The 16895-nt window shown below is 40.3% G+C and overlaps 1 protein-coding gene across 17 annotated transcripts in view; it reads left to right on the forward strand.

The window, feature by feature from the left end:
• Positions 1–16895, forward strand: part of Ikzf2 (IKAROS family zinc finger 2) — a 158663-nt gene that overhangs the window by 13151 nt on the left and 128617 nt on the right. The gene's annotated exons all lie outside the window — the stretch shown is intronic.

The raw sequence follows: 16895 nt of genomic DNA on the forward strand, positions 1-16895 counted from the left end.
ATCACGTGGTGATTGTAAAGAAACAAGTCTGATATTTCTCCTGATGTCATTGATGACCACAGTCACATTTTATCTGTCTCCCTAGACCATACATGGTATGCCCTGTAGATGACCAGAGAACATTTATTGAATGAAATAACTATTAAGCATACCATATTGCATACCTATTTAAGATAGGTGCTTTTGACCAAGTTGAAGTAATTTGGAATTCTTATTTCTTAGATGTTAAATAACTTAAAATCCTAACTTACCTGTGTCTTTCTAACTATGTGTTTATTTTTATAATAACTCATTCTAAAATATTTGTCATCTCGAAGGCTGTCCCCAAAAGATGATCTGTTAGAGTCTACAGCTCTCTTGAAAGTTTTCTTGTACAATCATTTTCAGCGGGACTCAAGATAAAGATGCTGTAAGTGCTTCCGTGAGGTATCATCATCTTCAGTACTATTGTACAGTCTTTCCACAGAACATTTAGAGTTTACAGATTGAATTCCATATGTAATTTTAAAGGCAGCTCTCTGTCACTTATTTAAAGCTGTTTTTAGTAGCATGCACGAGATGAAATGCTTCAATTAACTTTTCTTGTGCACTGCAGATATTTTGAAGAGCATGTAATTAATCAGTGAAAAGTCACGTTCTAATAAATTAACATTCATGGTGTCGACACCCTTGACATTTTTGTCATTACTCTCTTATTATCATTGAAGCTGTAGATCTCCTTACACCTGACTGTATCAGCTCTGCCTACTTCTTACTAAATGTAAGGCTTGGTAGTGTTTTGAAGGGCTGGGGGTACTACATTATTCTCTTTCAGTTGAATTAACGCCGAGAATTTTCAGTTGAGTTCTGCAAAGGCACCATTTTTTTTTTAAAACTATACTGTATAGACATTTTCTACTATGCCCATTCTCATAAGGTTTCATGTTTTACATTTGTTATTTAAATACATTTTAATGCATTATGTTTATATGCACAAATGGGTTTCTCTTATAAAATGATCTTTATTTCAACTTGGACAAAATTTTTATCTTTTAGGTGGTCTGATATCACTTAAGTTTCAATACATTGATTACTGTTAATTTGAAAAGTGGCATTTATGTAACTTATAAGGCTGAGAATTTGTTCAATTACTGATTACAAAATAACCATCCCAAGTACAAAGCATTACCGAGATCACTTATTTGTCATCTAAAGATTGGAAAGTGGGCCTTTTGTTTGTTTTTGTTTTTCGAGACAGGGTTTCTCTGTGTAGCTTTGCCTTTCCTAAAACTCACTCTGTAGCCCAGGCTGGCCTCGAACTCACAGAGATCCGTCTGGCTCTGCCTCCCGAGTTCGAGTGCTGGGATTAAAGGCGTGCGCCACCACCGCCCGGTGAAAGTGGGCCTTTTAATAGAATTTGTAGCTATTAAATAATAGATAGGCAGTACCTAATCGTTTGGGATATTGTTTCAAAATTACACAGAGTAAAAATACTGATGAATATATCATTTTGAAATATAAAGTGAATTCTATTATGATGTTAAACTTTTATAAAGTATTTGAAAACAGTAGTTGATTTTGCTTATATAGACTGAGAGCTAGAAAAGAATGCTGGTGTTTGCTGTGTATCTAAATACTCAAAGTGTGAACTATACCCGAGTCACCTGTCTCAAGTTTATGACCCAATGACTATTTAGGTTCAGGATCTGGAGAACAGAACAACCTAAAAAATAACCCTCTGTGTCTCAGCAACAGGAAGTCAAAAGGTTGTTTTTATGCAGGTTACTGCAGTGAAGCTAATTCTGTATATGTTTTAATGAATTTGAGTGGCTTTAGTTGGAGTACTAATCAAGAAATCCGAGAGCCCATTAATGAATTAGATAACAGATCTCATTCCATTTTGTACAAGATAATGCTAGTTATGTTTTAAGGCACATAGGTGAACAGGTGTATGAAACCACAACGAATAGAAAACCTTGTGCCTTTTATGCCTTTCATGCATTTTTATGTTTGTAAGTGTGTGGACTCGCCTTTTTTTAATTGTAAAGAGGTTTACATTCTTTGGAACTCTTATAAAGAACAAATGCATTTGCTACTTGTGCAATTAAAATAAAAAATAAATTAATTCAGTTAGCCATCTTTCAAAGAAATAAAACGTGGAGCTGTTCTATGAGAGAGCCGATTGCAGCTGTGACCCAGGAGCTTGGCCTCGAATGGCAGTGTTATTACGCCCTCTGAAAATGGTCAAGTGCTACGGAGGGTAAATGCTGAAACCCGAAGGCACTTCTGTATGCAAATATAAGCCTCATACTTATTGAATACTGTTTTAGTTGTCTGTAAATTCTTAATGGCTATACTGCTGTTAAAATTCCAGATAATGTGCTGTACTCCTAAATGTGGGTGATATTCATTCACAGATTAAGATGTTATGCACTTAATAATGGACATCAAGATGGTAAAATGATTTCTGGCAAAAACAAGGGAGAAATTGTAGCAGATAACAGGAAAAGAAATATGATTAGAAGGAGTTAAAAGTTACACAGAGATTTTCTGTTCTGTCTCATATAGAAAAAACATTTTTCTTTCTTCCTTTCTTTTTTCCTTCCTCCCTTCCTTCCTTCCTTCCTTCCTTCCTTCCTTCCTTCCTTCCTTCCTTCCTTCCTTTCTTCCTTCCTTCCTTTCTCTCTTTCTTTCTTTCTTTCTTTCTTTCTATCCCTCCTTCCCTTCTCCTTCCCTTCCCTTTCCTCTTTCTTTCTCTTTCTTTTTGGTTTTTTGAGACAGGGTTTCTCTGTGTAACAGCTCTGGCTGTCCAGGAACTTGCTTTGTAGATAAGCTAGCCTCGAACTCACAGAGATCACACCTGCCTCTGCCTCCTGAGTGCTGGGATTACAGGCGTGCACCACCACTGCCTGGCAACAAGTTTACTTTCTTATAATGGCCTTATTATTCTCTTTTGCATACCCATCAGTTTATGACTCCATTGAGTGTTGCTTTATGGTTTTACATTTCATTTTCTCTTTTCATTTTGTGTGTGTAGTGTGTAGGGGCACATGTGAAGCCAGAGGTCAACATTGTTGTCTTTCCCCGATTGCTCTCTAACTATCTGGTGTTGAGAGTAGGTCTTTCCCTGAACCCAGAGCTCACCCATTTGGTTAGACTGGCAGATGCCCATGTCTGCATCCTCCAGTGCTAGGGTTACAGGTGCACGCTACCACTACTGGCTTTTTTTTAAAAAAGTGAGTTCTGTGGATCTGAACTCGGGTCCTCATGCCTTCACAGCAAGCAGTCTATCCTCTGAGCCATGTCCCCAGACCAAGTATTGCTAATGTTTGATGTGAACATGTTGAGATAAAAACTGTTTTCAGTAAGATGACTGTGGTATACTATTAATGAGGTCGGGCCAGTGAAATAAGTTGAGGCATTTGAAAAGGAAAAGGGGAGTGGGGTGGGGGAAGAACAGAGGTGTGAAATGATAGAAAAATCCAAGACAGATCAAGAAGGATCAGAATGGCGAATTCCTAAGTGAGAGAAAAACCCATCCCACTGGAGTGGTAAAATAAGAGCTAGTAGACAGTCAAATGGCAAACGAAATAGAATCTATTCCTCCCGTTCATTTTTCCCCACAAAATGTAAACAAATGAAAACCTGAATTTATCAGTCACTTAAGGAACGTTCTTGTCTGAGTGAGGAGTATGGCCCTAAGAGCGATTCTGTGGAAGGAGAATGGATAGGCATTGGATTCAGTAGGAAGAAACAGGCTTCTTCAGATACCTGGATGTGGAAAGTGGGAGGGTGGATGGTCGGGAAAGCTAGCATCTTAAATGGTTGGCCTAAAGACACTGGCTGGTAAGAGCAGCGTCAAAGTTAAGGGTGCAGGGGTTGCTGATGGAGCCGTTGGTGGAGTGCTTGTCCGGTTGGCACAAGGCCCTGGTTCTGTGTCCAGGAGCACATAAATTGGGTGTGTAGCACATGTCTGTCTGTAACCTTAGCACTCAGGAAGGGGAATCAAAATTGGGAGTGCCGGGTGGTGGTGATGCTGGATCTCTGAGTTTGAGGACAGCCTGGTCTACAGAGCTAATTCCAGAACAGCCAGGGAGGGCTACACAAGAAACTCCGTCTCAAAAACAAACAAACAAACAAACAAACAACAAAAAAGATCAGGAGTACAAGGTCTCTCTTTGCTACATAACTAGCTGGAAGCCTGCCCAAGCTGTGTGTGTGTGTGTGTGTGTGTGTGTGTGTGTGTGTGTGTGTGTGTGTGTGTGTGTGTGTACATACATAGCCAGCAGTTCCTACAGCAGATTATCTAACGAACTGGTGCTTTGATCAGAGGCCACCTTGGTCACATTGATTGGCTTTTTTTTTCATAATGCTTTAATACTAATACTTTGCATATGAAATACCTAACTAGTGTATTTTCAAATGGTCAAGGATGCCTTAGACATTGGTCCTGCACCTCAGCATCCATTTCCCTTCACTGCAGTGTGACAAGACTTTCTGTAGCTCACATTCCACCAAGGGTTCAGAATCCCCGTGTTGGCTTTTACCCATCGAAACATTTTTTCTGAAATTAACCCAGTGTTAATTCTTCAATAAAACTTTATGAGACACGAGGTGAAATTTATGTGCATTATACTTTGTAAATTACTGTGAAAAAAAGGTTCATGAAACCCATAAATAATAAGGCCAATCTGGGTGTGGTGGTTCAGGGCTTCAATGCCAGCACTAGGGAGGCAGAGACACTTGGGCCTCTGTGAGTTTGAAGCCAGCCTGGTCTACAAAGTGAGTTCTAGGCTAGCCAGAGCTACATAGTATAAACAAAAAAGTCAAGGAATGTGCTGAACATGCTTAAGAAAACAATTTTTAAAGACTATTAGAAGTAGCCGGGCGGTGGTGGCGCACATCTTTAGTCCTAGCACTCAGGAGGCAGAGCCAGGTGGATCTCTGTGAGTTCGAGGCCAGCTTGGGCTACCAAGTGAGCTCCAGGAAAGGTGCCGCAAAGCTACGCAGAGAAACCCTGTCTCGAAAAACAAAAAAACAAACAAACAAAAAAAGACTATTAGAAGTAATTACTGTATTTCTAAGATACACTCTGCAAAATGATTTCACAGCCTAAGTATAATGTCCAGACTAAAATTAAGCCCGGGACTTAGTTTATCTCAGAAGAGTCTACAATTTTGGGGTGGTACTTATATACTTTGTTATTTGTCACTGAAGAATAATTAATTATATTTTTAAAATGATATAATTGAGTGTGCTTTCCTCTTTCTCCTCCCTTGATTCTTACCAAATGTGGGTATCTGGACAGATCTTGGGGGATCTCAGCTTGATTTGTGAAATGCGGGCATGACCTGGTGATAGTGGTAACGAGCATTAGAAACTATGTGTGTAGCTTTTCTGGCATATGGTGAGTTAAAGAGAACGATGGTTATTAATTAGTGGCTTATAACATTTGTAAGTTGAGAAAAGCTGAGTCAAGTCATAGAGAAGGAGGACCCCACACCTCCGTTAAATTTATATTATTGTATTATTTAATGGTCTCCTATGGAAGAAAGGACTTTTGGTCTCTGCTTTTCACTAACATCATGTGTTTCTTTTTCTTTTTCTTTTTCTTTTCTTTTCTTTTTTTTTTTTTTTTTTTTATTTATTTTTTTTTTTGGTTTTTCTCCGAGACAGGGTTTCTCTGTGTAGCTTTGCACCTTTCCTGGAACTTTGCTTTGTAGACCAGGCTGGCCTCGAACTCACAGAGATCCGCCTGCTCTGCCTCCCGAGTGCGAGTGCTGGGATTAAAAGCATGCGCCACCACCGCCTGGCAACATCATGTTTTTGAAGTAGCCTAAACCATTATCTGAGAACTTCACAAGATGCCTGCATGTCTCACTAGATATTTCGCTTTCCGTCTGTGTGGGTGTTCCCAGGTAAACAGACTCACGGATATAGTTGGGAACTAAACGTGTAGCCAGCTCTCAAGCCGTTATTAATGCTGTTGTATTCAAATCAATTACTGAAGCAATGAAAACAAAATTACCTAATTAAAGCAAATCACAAGCAAACCTGCGATGTTTGTGTGGGGAATAATTGAAGTAGTAATTACGCATAGCAGTACATTTCTTTTAAGGATGGTGACTGAGAAGCTGTGTTTGGGGACAGGGCGGCACTGCCAGACTTATCGACCTTCCTAGCCTTGTCCAGAGTCTCTTACTTTTCTTTGCCTTTTATTCTCTTCTTTAGTGTCACCCTGTGTGCTGACAGGCTAGGATGTGGCAGTGAGTGAACTCCTGGTGTGACTCTGACATTTCGAGGATTTCCATACTAACCATCCTGTCTTCTTACCCTCGATGACTTGCTGTTGCTCAGCTCAGAGCTTTGTGTCAGACATGTGGCGGGTCTGCGTTTCCTCTTACCTTCTGAAGTATCAGGGAGAAGATGGGATATCTTTCCAAAGACTTCCCAGCAGAATATATGTAAAGAGAGGTTTTTGTTGTTGTTGTTGTTTTTTCATGTGTCAACATTAACTAGCCTTTGGGCCTCTGGTCAAAGTTACCTGGACATATGCATGATGGGTCCATATTGCCGACCCTTTTGTTTTAGCCGTGACTTCTCTAAAAGCTGGGAAGAGTTTCTTTATCTCCTGTCCCGTTTCTCTGTACTTGGTGACTGTGTCGCAGTGTTTCTGTCCTGTAGGACTGGAAACAGCCTGAGGGCAGGCAAAGTGACCTTCTAATTTGTGCAACTTGAGGGCAGCCGACAGGGTAGGACTGTGGAGTTGGGGGTCTGGTTCCTGCCTGTGCAGTGTCCAGTCTTCCTTGACTGGTTGATAAACGAGGACAGGCTGATGCTTATCTTTTCTGGTTGTAGGGGTCCATAAAGGAAAGTTAGGAAGCTTTTCTTACAATGTCTAGTGCATTTCAAGACACCTTTTAAAAAATGTGAGTTCCTCATTTACATGGCAGCTAGTTAATATGGTGCCCGATGTATAGTGGTCTCTCTGCTAAGAAAGCTGTCGACGGACTCTGGAATACATTGCAAATAAGTCTGTGTGGATTGGCTGAATGAATTAAACCCCTATCCCAGTCAGTCTAGATGCCACCTGATCAGGTACTTTGCTTTGGTCATTTCAATGATGTTATCTGTTGGGGACACCAAGAGATCACGTCATCCAGTTTTAAAATGAATGCACCTCCGAGGGATCTCCAGCTCAGCCTCTCTTCTCCACACTCATTCGAGCAGAAGACTCAGTTGGCGTAGAAGCTCAGGATGTCTGAAAGCTTTATGTGGCTTCCCGACAGCATCACCAGTGTTGAGAGATGACTCCAGGGGAGTTTGGTAGAGGATAGCCAGATGCTACTCTAACCAGAAGAGCTAAAAATCTGCTCCCAGACAGTTTTCTTTTACTTACGGGGAAGAAGGATGAGTTAAAAGATGGAAATGCTTCGAGTTCTAAAGTCATTGTTAGTAGTCTCCTTTCCAGTGGTATTTCTAATCTCTCGGATCCAAGTTCTTAACAACATAAATTGGCCTTTCAGTAGATACATGAAAAAGGCATGTAACACTATTGTTTCGAGTCCATTTTTATCCAGAATGTAGAAATGAAAGATCACGCAAAGTGTTGGACAGTTCTGTTTATGCTGGATTGGGAGGCCAGACGTCAATTTTCCTCTGGCAGTTGTGGTAATTATCACATCTGTCCGTGATGTCATTATTATAATAGTACCTGGAGTGGGAGACACAGGCTTTCCTGAATGGTTCCCCCTCAGTTTAATCTTTTCTTGGAATATTCTTTAAATGTGTCTAAACAATGCCCACACACTTCGTTGGATGAGCAACCATTATCTAGTCTGTCAGGATTCCCTAGAGCTGAAAGATATAAGGCAGTGTGCTCATTCGTATAGAGACTATCAAATGTATTTTAACAGGGCATATTTTCATTACATTTATGTATTTATGAGTGTGTGTGTGTGTGTGTGTGTGTGTGTGTGTGTGTGTGTGCACACGCGCACTAACATGCAAGCACACATGACGCAGTCACTGGACAACTTTCACGGATGGGTTTTACTTCTTCTTTCTCCATCATGTGGGGCTCAGAAATAGCTCAGGTCTTCAGGCTGGGTGGTAAGCATCCATACCTCCCAGCCATCTCCCTGCCCCAGGCCATCTTAACACTGAATCTTTTCTTTTTTTTCTTTCTTTCTTTTTTTTTTCCCTTAAATGTTACAACAAAATTGTATGCTATTTGCAAGCTCATAAAACGTAATTTGCCTGGCACAAAGATCTGTGAATTAAGTCTTTAATATTTAACTGGTAACATTACATAGGAAAGCAGCATGCTTAATCCTAACTGAAGATGCAGGCTGGAGTTTGTAAATCTGTAGTAGCAATTTAATGATAATGGTTGTAAAGAACCTTTTGAGCTAATAAATGTGTCATTTTCTGCTTGATTTTTTTTGTACTTTTTTTTTTAAATTTGTGAGTGCTTTGAGTCACTGTAAAATAATTTTATCTGCTTTCAAAGTTTGTTTTAAATTACAATTGAAAAATTGGGTGGACCCATGATGACCCCTACCAGGCTCCAATGGACACTTCCAGGTCAATGCTTACACAGAAAGCTCTGGTCACAAAACCAAACCAAAAATCATGGACCTGGGAAAGGGGCAGGTCTGGATGGGAGGTGAGTGTTGGTAAGGGCAGGAAGGAGATAAGAGAGTATGGAGGAGAGGAATCAAAATGTAATATATACTTGTATGAAACTGGCCAACCACAAATTCCGTTTTAAAAAATGATTGAGTTAGATGGGCAAACATAAGCAACTGGGAGGTCCCTAAGAATGTCTGATAGTTCAGCATGCCCGACCTGTTCTCTTTTCATTGTTAAGCTTACGGCTATTGGAGATTTTAATGTGTCCTCAGGATCGCGTGCCGGAATGGTCGCAGCCCTGGAGAGGGATGCTATTAATTGTATTTATCATTTTATTGCAAAGCACTTATTCTTTTAAAGTCCTCATGCTTTGAGAGGGGTGGGTTCACTTCTTTGCTGTGAGTCCCAGAGCTTAGCTGTGAATACTGATTTCTGAGTTTCTGTTTTTACTGTGTTTGCATTTTTCTGGATTGTTGTCTATTGAAGTTAGAGGAGGCGATCCAGGAAGTTGGCATCGTAACGAGATGCTTTTGGTAGAAATGTGAGGTGTGTCATCTTCTCTAAGGGAAGGAAATGGGGGAGTCGCCTAGATTCCCCCTAGAGGTCTTGTAGTCAGTGGAATAGAGACTCTACCACTCACTGTCATCTTCAGGCCGTCAGTCTGTCTCCATCAGCAGATTCTCTTCTCGCATGATCTATATAGAGACTTCGGATGGATTTGATGATGTGATGGTCTCTAGTACCATTGCTTGCCACAAACTTCCAGTCCTTCGTTGGCCGGTGATCCCCACATAGCTCCTGAATGGAAGCTGGTCCTACCATGCCTTGTCCTGTTTCTTCAGTCTGCAGTCATTTCAGCCTACAGTGTTGGGGCGGGTTCTGACTGGTCTTCTGACTTCATTCTCCTTTCTTCATTGACAATAATCTGGACAGTTCATAGACCTGGACTTTCTAAGCCAGAATCAGGTTACAATTCCACAGCTATAAGTTTTTTTTTTTTTTTTCTAAAAAAAACTTTCCACTGAAACAGAATAAACGAAAATCGGTTTTCAAAGTCATAAGGTCCCCTTTATATTCATTCTTTTCTGATTTGTTTTCCTTGACTTGGCAAATTAATTCCCCTCTCAACACTCTTCCTGCACATTACTTGAAGATATTCTTTTCTTAACTCATTTCTTTGGTTGCCTCTCGACTGAAGAAGCCCAGTAGTTGTATAAGCCCTCCCTAGACATTCTTTAATAGTTCCCACTTTTATTGCCTTAACACTGTCTGAAATAATCAAGTTTGTATGTCTTTTCTCCCAACACATACTCGAGGAACATTCATTACCTATCTTGTTCACTGTGGTAACATTAATACATTACAGTAAGGAACACAGTGGACAATAAACTTGGACCCATGGATTAGTTAGCTTCCTATCTTGACTCTTTGGTCAAAGGAATTCGCTGTAAATCAGGCACGGTATTTCATACCGTGGTATCCACTCCAAAGCCTGCACTGTAGAAATCTGTATACAGAACCAAGATCTCATGAGAGAGAGTACACAGTGATAAAATGTCTTGTCCTGTGGCTTTTACAGGGCTTTCCCATCCCCATTTATCTGTGCATTTGCTTCATTTATGACACAGAGTGGGCACTTGTATGGACCGTAGATGTCCCCATAGAAGTAGCTGCATGCTATAGCTTTGTGGAAGTAGTCAAGACTGACTTTTAGGGGCTGGAGAGATGACTCAGCGGTTAAGAGCACTGACTGCTCTTCCAGAGGACCTGGGTTCAATTCCCAGCACCCACATGGCAGCTCACAATGGCCTGTAACTCCAGTTCCAGAGAACCCTCACACAGACATACATGCAGACAAAACACCAATGCACATAAAATAAAAATAAATAAATTATTTTTTTTTAAAAAAGACTGACTTTCAGGTTGTTCAGAACTGGATTCAAGTCTTTACTTTTGGGGTTACAGCGCAGAATTAGCTGATATGTTACTGTTCGACCCATTGACTAGATGAACTTGAGAAAAGTCCTTGAATTTTCTAAACTCAGTTCTTTCAGTTATAAAAATAATAATAATGATATCTATCTATCACATTTTAAGACATAATTGCAGTGATTTGCATAAGTTTAACTCATTTTCTACTGCCATTTGGTATTTTTATTTACAACCTGTAAACATTTTCATATGATTTTTCACATTTGTTACATGGGCTTTATAAGGTTTGAAAGTTAAGCAATAGCTACTCAGTGTAAAGTACCATTTATATTCCGGAGACTATATTTCTTTTCTGAATTGATTGCTGTAATATTTTGAATATTCTTATCTGTTAAAAAACAAACAAATGAGAAGCCAAGTTCACCCCCTCTAAATTTCACTCTTACAAAGCTGTCTTTTTTCTTTCCACAAACCCATTTTGTTAATTTTACGATGGTAACTTTATTTAGCTTTCCTATTTGATCTTGTATTATACTTAATAGTATTTTAATTATTATGGTTGATTATTATTGTAATTTAATGATCTCATCGTACTTAGGAAAGTAAATGTTTCATAAAAAATCAAATCTCATTTTTTTAGTTCCTTGGGTGTTTGGGAATATACCTTTTTTTAAGTTAATTAATTCTATTAAAAATATTCTGTATTTTAGAAAATTGAATGTTATCTAACTCAAAATTTTGATTAGGGTGTGAAAACAAGTATACTGAAGATTCTAAACTACTGTAATTGGGTTGAGTTAACTATTGTTTGAATCTTAGATGGTCTTTTAATAAACACCCCAGAGCCAGATATCAGGGTGAAAGCTGAAAGGTCAGAGAAGCAGAACAGCCAGCCATTAGTTCTTACCTCTATGAAATCCTCAGCCTAAACAGAGTGAGTTCCTGTTTCCTCATACCTTATATACCTTTCTCTGCCCTGCCATATTACTTCCTGGGATTAAAAGTATGTGTCACCACTGCCTGACCTCTATGTCTAATCTAGTGGCTGGCTCTGTCCTCTGGTCCTCAAGCAAGTTTATTAGGGTATACAATATATCACCATAATGACCTATTTTCATCACATGACTGTTGCCCATTATAGCTCAAATAAGGGGTTCAGAATGTGATTAACTATCTGGAAGGAGGTGGTAGTATCTAAACCCCACAGCTGGAGAATATGAGCATTAAGACATGAATTTATTAGTACTTTTTCACACTGTTATCCAGTGATTATAGCAGGCTGGGTAGAACTGACATAATGAGATTTGTCTTTTGGAAAGTAGTGTCTTAACTAACAGTGTCCCACTGGGTATTTAACAAAAGCACTATTTCGCAAGAATAGTTTAGAGTTTAAACAGAGACCCACCCTTGTATCTGAGTTATTTATAAAGCTTCTTGTGCAGATCTGGAGAGAGGCTTGACACCATATATGAGGCATAACTCTTATCAGTGTCCCGGTGACGCTCTCTCCCCAACCTGCCAGGAAGGAGAGGCCTTTGGTAATTAATAAGCATAACTGTCTTCTACCTATTTTATTTACAGTTTTCATAGCTAATGAATTATCAGAAAAAGTCCACAAGGACTTGATTGCTCACCTCTCTAATAGCAATTTACAGATGATAGGTGCTGTGGCTCTTACCAACCGTGTCCTATAATAGCATTCGATGTAAGTAGCTGTTTGCCATTCTGTATTGTGGTTGGAACCAGAGAAACAGAAAATTGGTCATTTCCCGGCAGATAGCAGTAAGTTTCAATTCAGTCAAAATGCTGTGTGTGCTGTGATAGGTTTATAATTATTACCTAAAGATTAATGGTTTTTTGGTGAGTGTAAATTTGTGCAGCAGTAATCCATTAAGGAATCAATAATCAGTCTACTCTGATGTGTGGTTCCTATTCACTGTTATAAATGTGTGCCAGAAGCTGAGCCTAATGTTTTTGTTTTGCTTGGTGTGTGTGTGTATGTGTGTGTGTGTGTGTGTGTGTGTGTGTGTGTGTGTGTGTGTAATCATAGTTGACACCAAGAAATAAAAAAAATTACATTATATATATATGTACATTGGTGCTTTATTTTTATGTGATGTGTGCATATGTTCACGTGTGTGCACATACATTCATGTGCTTGCGCAGGTCAAAGTGTGACATCAGACACCTTCCTTTTTACTGTTTGAGACAGTCCCTTACTGAACCTGGAGCTCACTGATTACTCCAGGCTGGCTGTCCATTGGAGCCCCAGTGATGCCCGTGTCTGCCTCTGGGCACTGGGATGATGGTGGCTTGCACATGTGCGCACATGCACACACACACGCATGCCTGCACAGCTCTGCATCCAGCTTTCTCTGGATGCTGGGGTTCTGAAGTCAGGTCCTCATGCTCGCGGGCGCACGCATGCACTCACGCACACAGGCACGCATGCACGTACGCACGTACTCACGCATGCATGCACATCTCTGCATCTAGCTTTCTCTGGATGCTGGGGTTCTGAAGTCAGTTTTTCATGCTCGCGCGCGCACACCTGCAGACACTCACGCACATACACCCGCACAGCTCTGCATCCAGCTTTCTCTGAATGCTGGCGTTCTGAAGTCAGGTCCTCACGCTCATGCTGCAGGCATTCTACCAACTGAGTCTTCCTCCCAGTCCAATCCGTTATACTTTTTTTTTTCAATCAAATGTGCCCATACGGCCTACTTGCTTGAAATCTGTGTATTTCCTCACCATTTTAGAAAAGCTTCTCGGAACTCTTTTAAAAGTGCCTGTCTTTCTTTTTCCCCCCCTGTGGTGTTGCTTTGTTTAGTATTGGAAACAATATTTGGGTGCTTTAATTAAATCGTTGTTTCTCTAATCTGGAAGTAATTTATTACCACATCTGCATGGTCGGGGAAGTGGAAGATTCATGCCCTTTACATTAAAATTCTAACCTTAAAGCTATGATCTCATGGCAAACAAATGGAAGGTTTACTTTTATAGCCAGTACTTTGAAGGCATTGGGCTGGATGTCACCGGAGGAAGTGAGGCATCACGCATAGCTGACCGTACTCTCTGACGAGCTTGTATGTGCGTGAGGAACAAGAGGGAAAGGGGATGGGCAGAAAGGCTGTTGCTCTGTGTGTAGCCTTCTGCTCTGTAGCTAGAGTTTCGGTGTCCATGTGTGATAGTGCTGGACATGATAAGGTGTGTGGCGAGCTTCATCCCAGAGGCTCTTACAACACCCTCCAGTCAGAGGTTCAAGAGCTATCCATTTAAGTAGAGATTATAAAACAAAATGTTGTAAGAGCATATGATTCAGTTAAACTAGTGAAGAAAGAAATGAAGTAAAAAGTGAAAGCCATCCGTTTCGTGCATGACCAACACCTAAGTATCCATCCGTTTCTTCTAAAGTGTGCACTGGTGCATGCAACTGTCTATGTGCGTTTTCCCTTTCCTAACGATAATGCTAACAGGGTTATGTGGCGTGTACCAACTTATGGCTTGATTTTTTTTTCACTTTAATTGTTTTCAGATTTACCCCTCCTCACCATCTGCCATGCGTTGAAGGTGTACAGGGATGTCCTTCATCTACAGGTTTATTTGTGATTTGTCTGATCATCACTGATGAGTGCCTCGGTTGCTTGTAGCTTTCGTAGGGGATCTCTGTGTCCGTCCATTGACATACACCCCTAGGACAACGTAGCTGGAAATCTTGTAGTTTGGGTAGATAAAGTACGGCGAATTGTCTTTTGAAAATATTACTGGTGTACATCACCCCAAACACCGGATGAGGTTCTGTTTGTTGTTGTTTTTGTTTTCCACTTTGGCAACAGTGTTTCTTCTCAGTTTTGGTGTATTTAGCAAGGAGAAATGAAATGTATGCTTAATGGTTTTTAAATCGGGGTACCTAAACATCATTTCAGGTTTATTGGCTGGAAAAATCTTGTTTAATTTTTTGCCCTAGACAAACACTTCTGCTTTACTGTTCAGGAGAAATTATAATTTAAAATACTTTTAAGACCTAAGAGAAAAGAAAATACTTTTTTTTTTTTTTTGGTGGGGGGTGTAAGCCATGCTTTGAGACATATTTATTGAAGGATATTTGGAGGATCTGAGATATTGGATTAAAATTAGGTGAAGATATTTGAATACCTCACACACTAGAGCAGAAGGAGCAGCTACCACACACACCCCTGTCTACTTTTCTTCACCTGGTTCATCCTGGTAAATCACATAAGAAACTGTCCTCAGGAATGGAGCATAGCGCTTTCGAAGAGTTCAGAGGTTAATGAGCGTTTCACTGTTAGACTAAGAAACTGCCCATCCATATTCTTTTAACAGAGTGTGTCTATCTAGAAAATGGAAGTGGCCAGGAAGGAATCCCGAGAGTAAAACCAACTTTTACTTACAAATATGATCAACCCTTATATAGGCTGCCGAGTGAACTGTGAGGAGAGTTGACACTCTGTGCAGGGGGAGTGGGGTGGTGGACTTGATTTCTTTTGAAACTGTCCAAAGCTGCTGGAGGTCTGCATCGCTCCATTGATGTCCGTTGAGTTGTCTGGAAACTGGCAGGCTAAGCCTAGTCCCGAGACAAGCTGAAGTCCGGCACTTTGTCCTTTAATGCGCTCTTCCAGGAAGTGCCTTCCTCACGTGGGAACCCTGAGTCCAGTGGAGAGCAGGAACAGTTCATTGTGTGACATGTTTTTACATGAGCAATTATGCATGGAAGTGTGGTGGTTTCTTCTGAGTCTGTTCCAAGAAAAAGATGGTTGTCAAACTGTTAAGGAACATTGGACGGGAATGAGTTTGATCTTTAACATGAAGAGACTCCGGAGATAGGAAAATCCCGTGTGTCCTTCCCTTCTCCTAGCATGGCAGTTTTGGAGGGAATGATTGATGCCTTTTTGCTCTGCACCCTGTAAAGTCATGTTTTAAAATATCAGTGGTCCAAGTTCTCTTCTGGAATACAACTCTGCGTGCGCGCGTACCTGTGTTCATTCCATCTTTCCACTGAAAATCAAACACTTGGACATGACCCCAAAGGTCATTTAGAACAACTTCCTAAACCAAACAATAAGGTCCTCCAACAACTTCCTAAAGCCTTCGTAACAGGTGGGTCCTGCAGTTTGACTTCATGGCTTCCAGTGCAGGAAGCGGATGATTTTCACATTTGTGATCAGCTGTGATTCCTAGAAAGCCCTTCCTCATGTCCTCGCCCTCCTCTGCTGCCCAGAAGGCCACTTTTTTTTTTTTTTAACTCTGAATTTCCCCCCTCTAATTATCTTAGGGGAATTTTAAATTCTTTTTTTTTTTTTTTTGCGTGTGCGTGCGCTCGCGTCTGTGTTAGTACTTGTGGACCAGGTTTTCCTGTAGATTTTTTTTAATGAGTTTTTGTCTCAACCTTTGTGGTTTAAAGACTATCTTAATTTCTTAAGATAATAACTTCATAATAATAATAATTTATTAAGGAAATAATAACACATTAGCCATGGTTCATGTAGATACTTTGTCTCTTGCCTCTTTTGCCCATAGAGATGCAAATCATACCAAATGTTTGCAAAAGCAAGATAAATCCTGAATGTATTTTCTATCGCTCATGTCTTATTTATGTGACTCTTAGGGGTTTTCAACTTCAAGCTTTTAATTCTTTGACTTGGTAATTCAAATTCGATTATAGTTAAAGTAATAGTTTGCTTGAAACCTGTGCATGTTTTGGAGACAACTATATTCTGTTTTCGTTTATAACATAGCACAAAGCTGTGTGTGTAGGTGGGAGTTTGAATAGTAACTCTGTTGTTCAAAAACCGAACACTTGGTAAAGCAGTACTTACAAAATGAAGGGAGAAGCCAGGTGGCGGTGGCACAGGCCGTTAGTTCCAGAACTCCTGCCATTACAGCACTCGGGAGGCAGAGGCAGGCAGGTCTCAGAGTTCTAGGCCAGCCTGGTCTACAGAGTGAGTTCCAGGACAGCCAAGGCTGTTACACAGAGAAACCCTGTCTCAAAAAAAAAAAAAAAAAAAAAAAATGGAGGAGGAGGAGGACAGACTCATTGAGGAAATGGAATCATCTGTGAGGGTTTCATTCAGTTTTCCAGCTGACATTTCTGACAAAAGATTCCTGGGTGGAAAATGATAATACCAGACTTCTAAAAACGCTTCTAGTCCCTGGCCTTTGTTCCTCTGAGGATATTAGCAGTGTCTGAGTTGGCTTACAACTTCGTATTTCTCTCTCGCCTGACTGGCAGTTTTACTGATCCCTTATTGGATTTACTGTTGTAATTCGATATGGAATTGTGCTGGGAAGCAAATATTTCACTATGTTCACCTTAGCAGTCTAAATCG

Source organism: Peromyscus maniculatus, chromosome 13, assembly GCF_049852395.1.
Source record: "Peromyscus maniculatus bairdii isolate BWxNUB_F1_BW_parent chromosome 13, HU_Pman_BW_mat_3.1, whole genome shotgun sequence".
Classification (NCBI taxonomy): domain Eukaryota; kingdom Metazoa; phylum Chordata; class Mammalia; order Rodentia; family Cricetidae; genus Peromyscus; species Peromyscus maniculatus.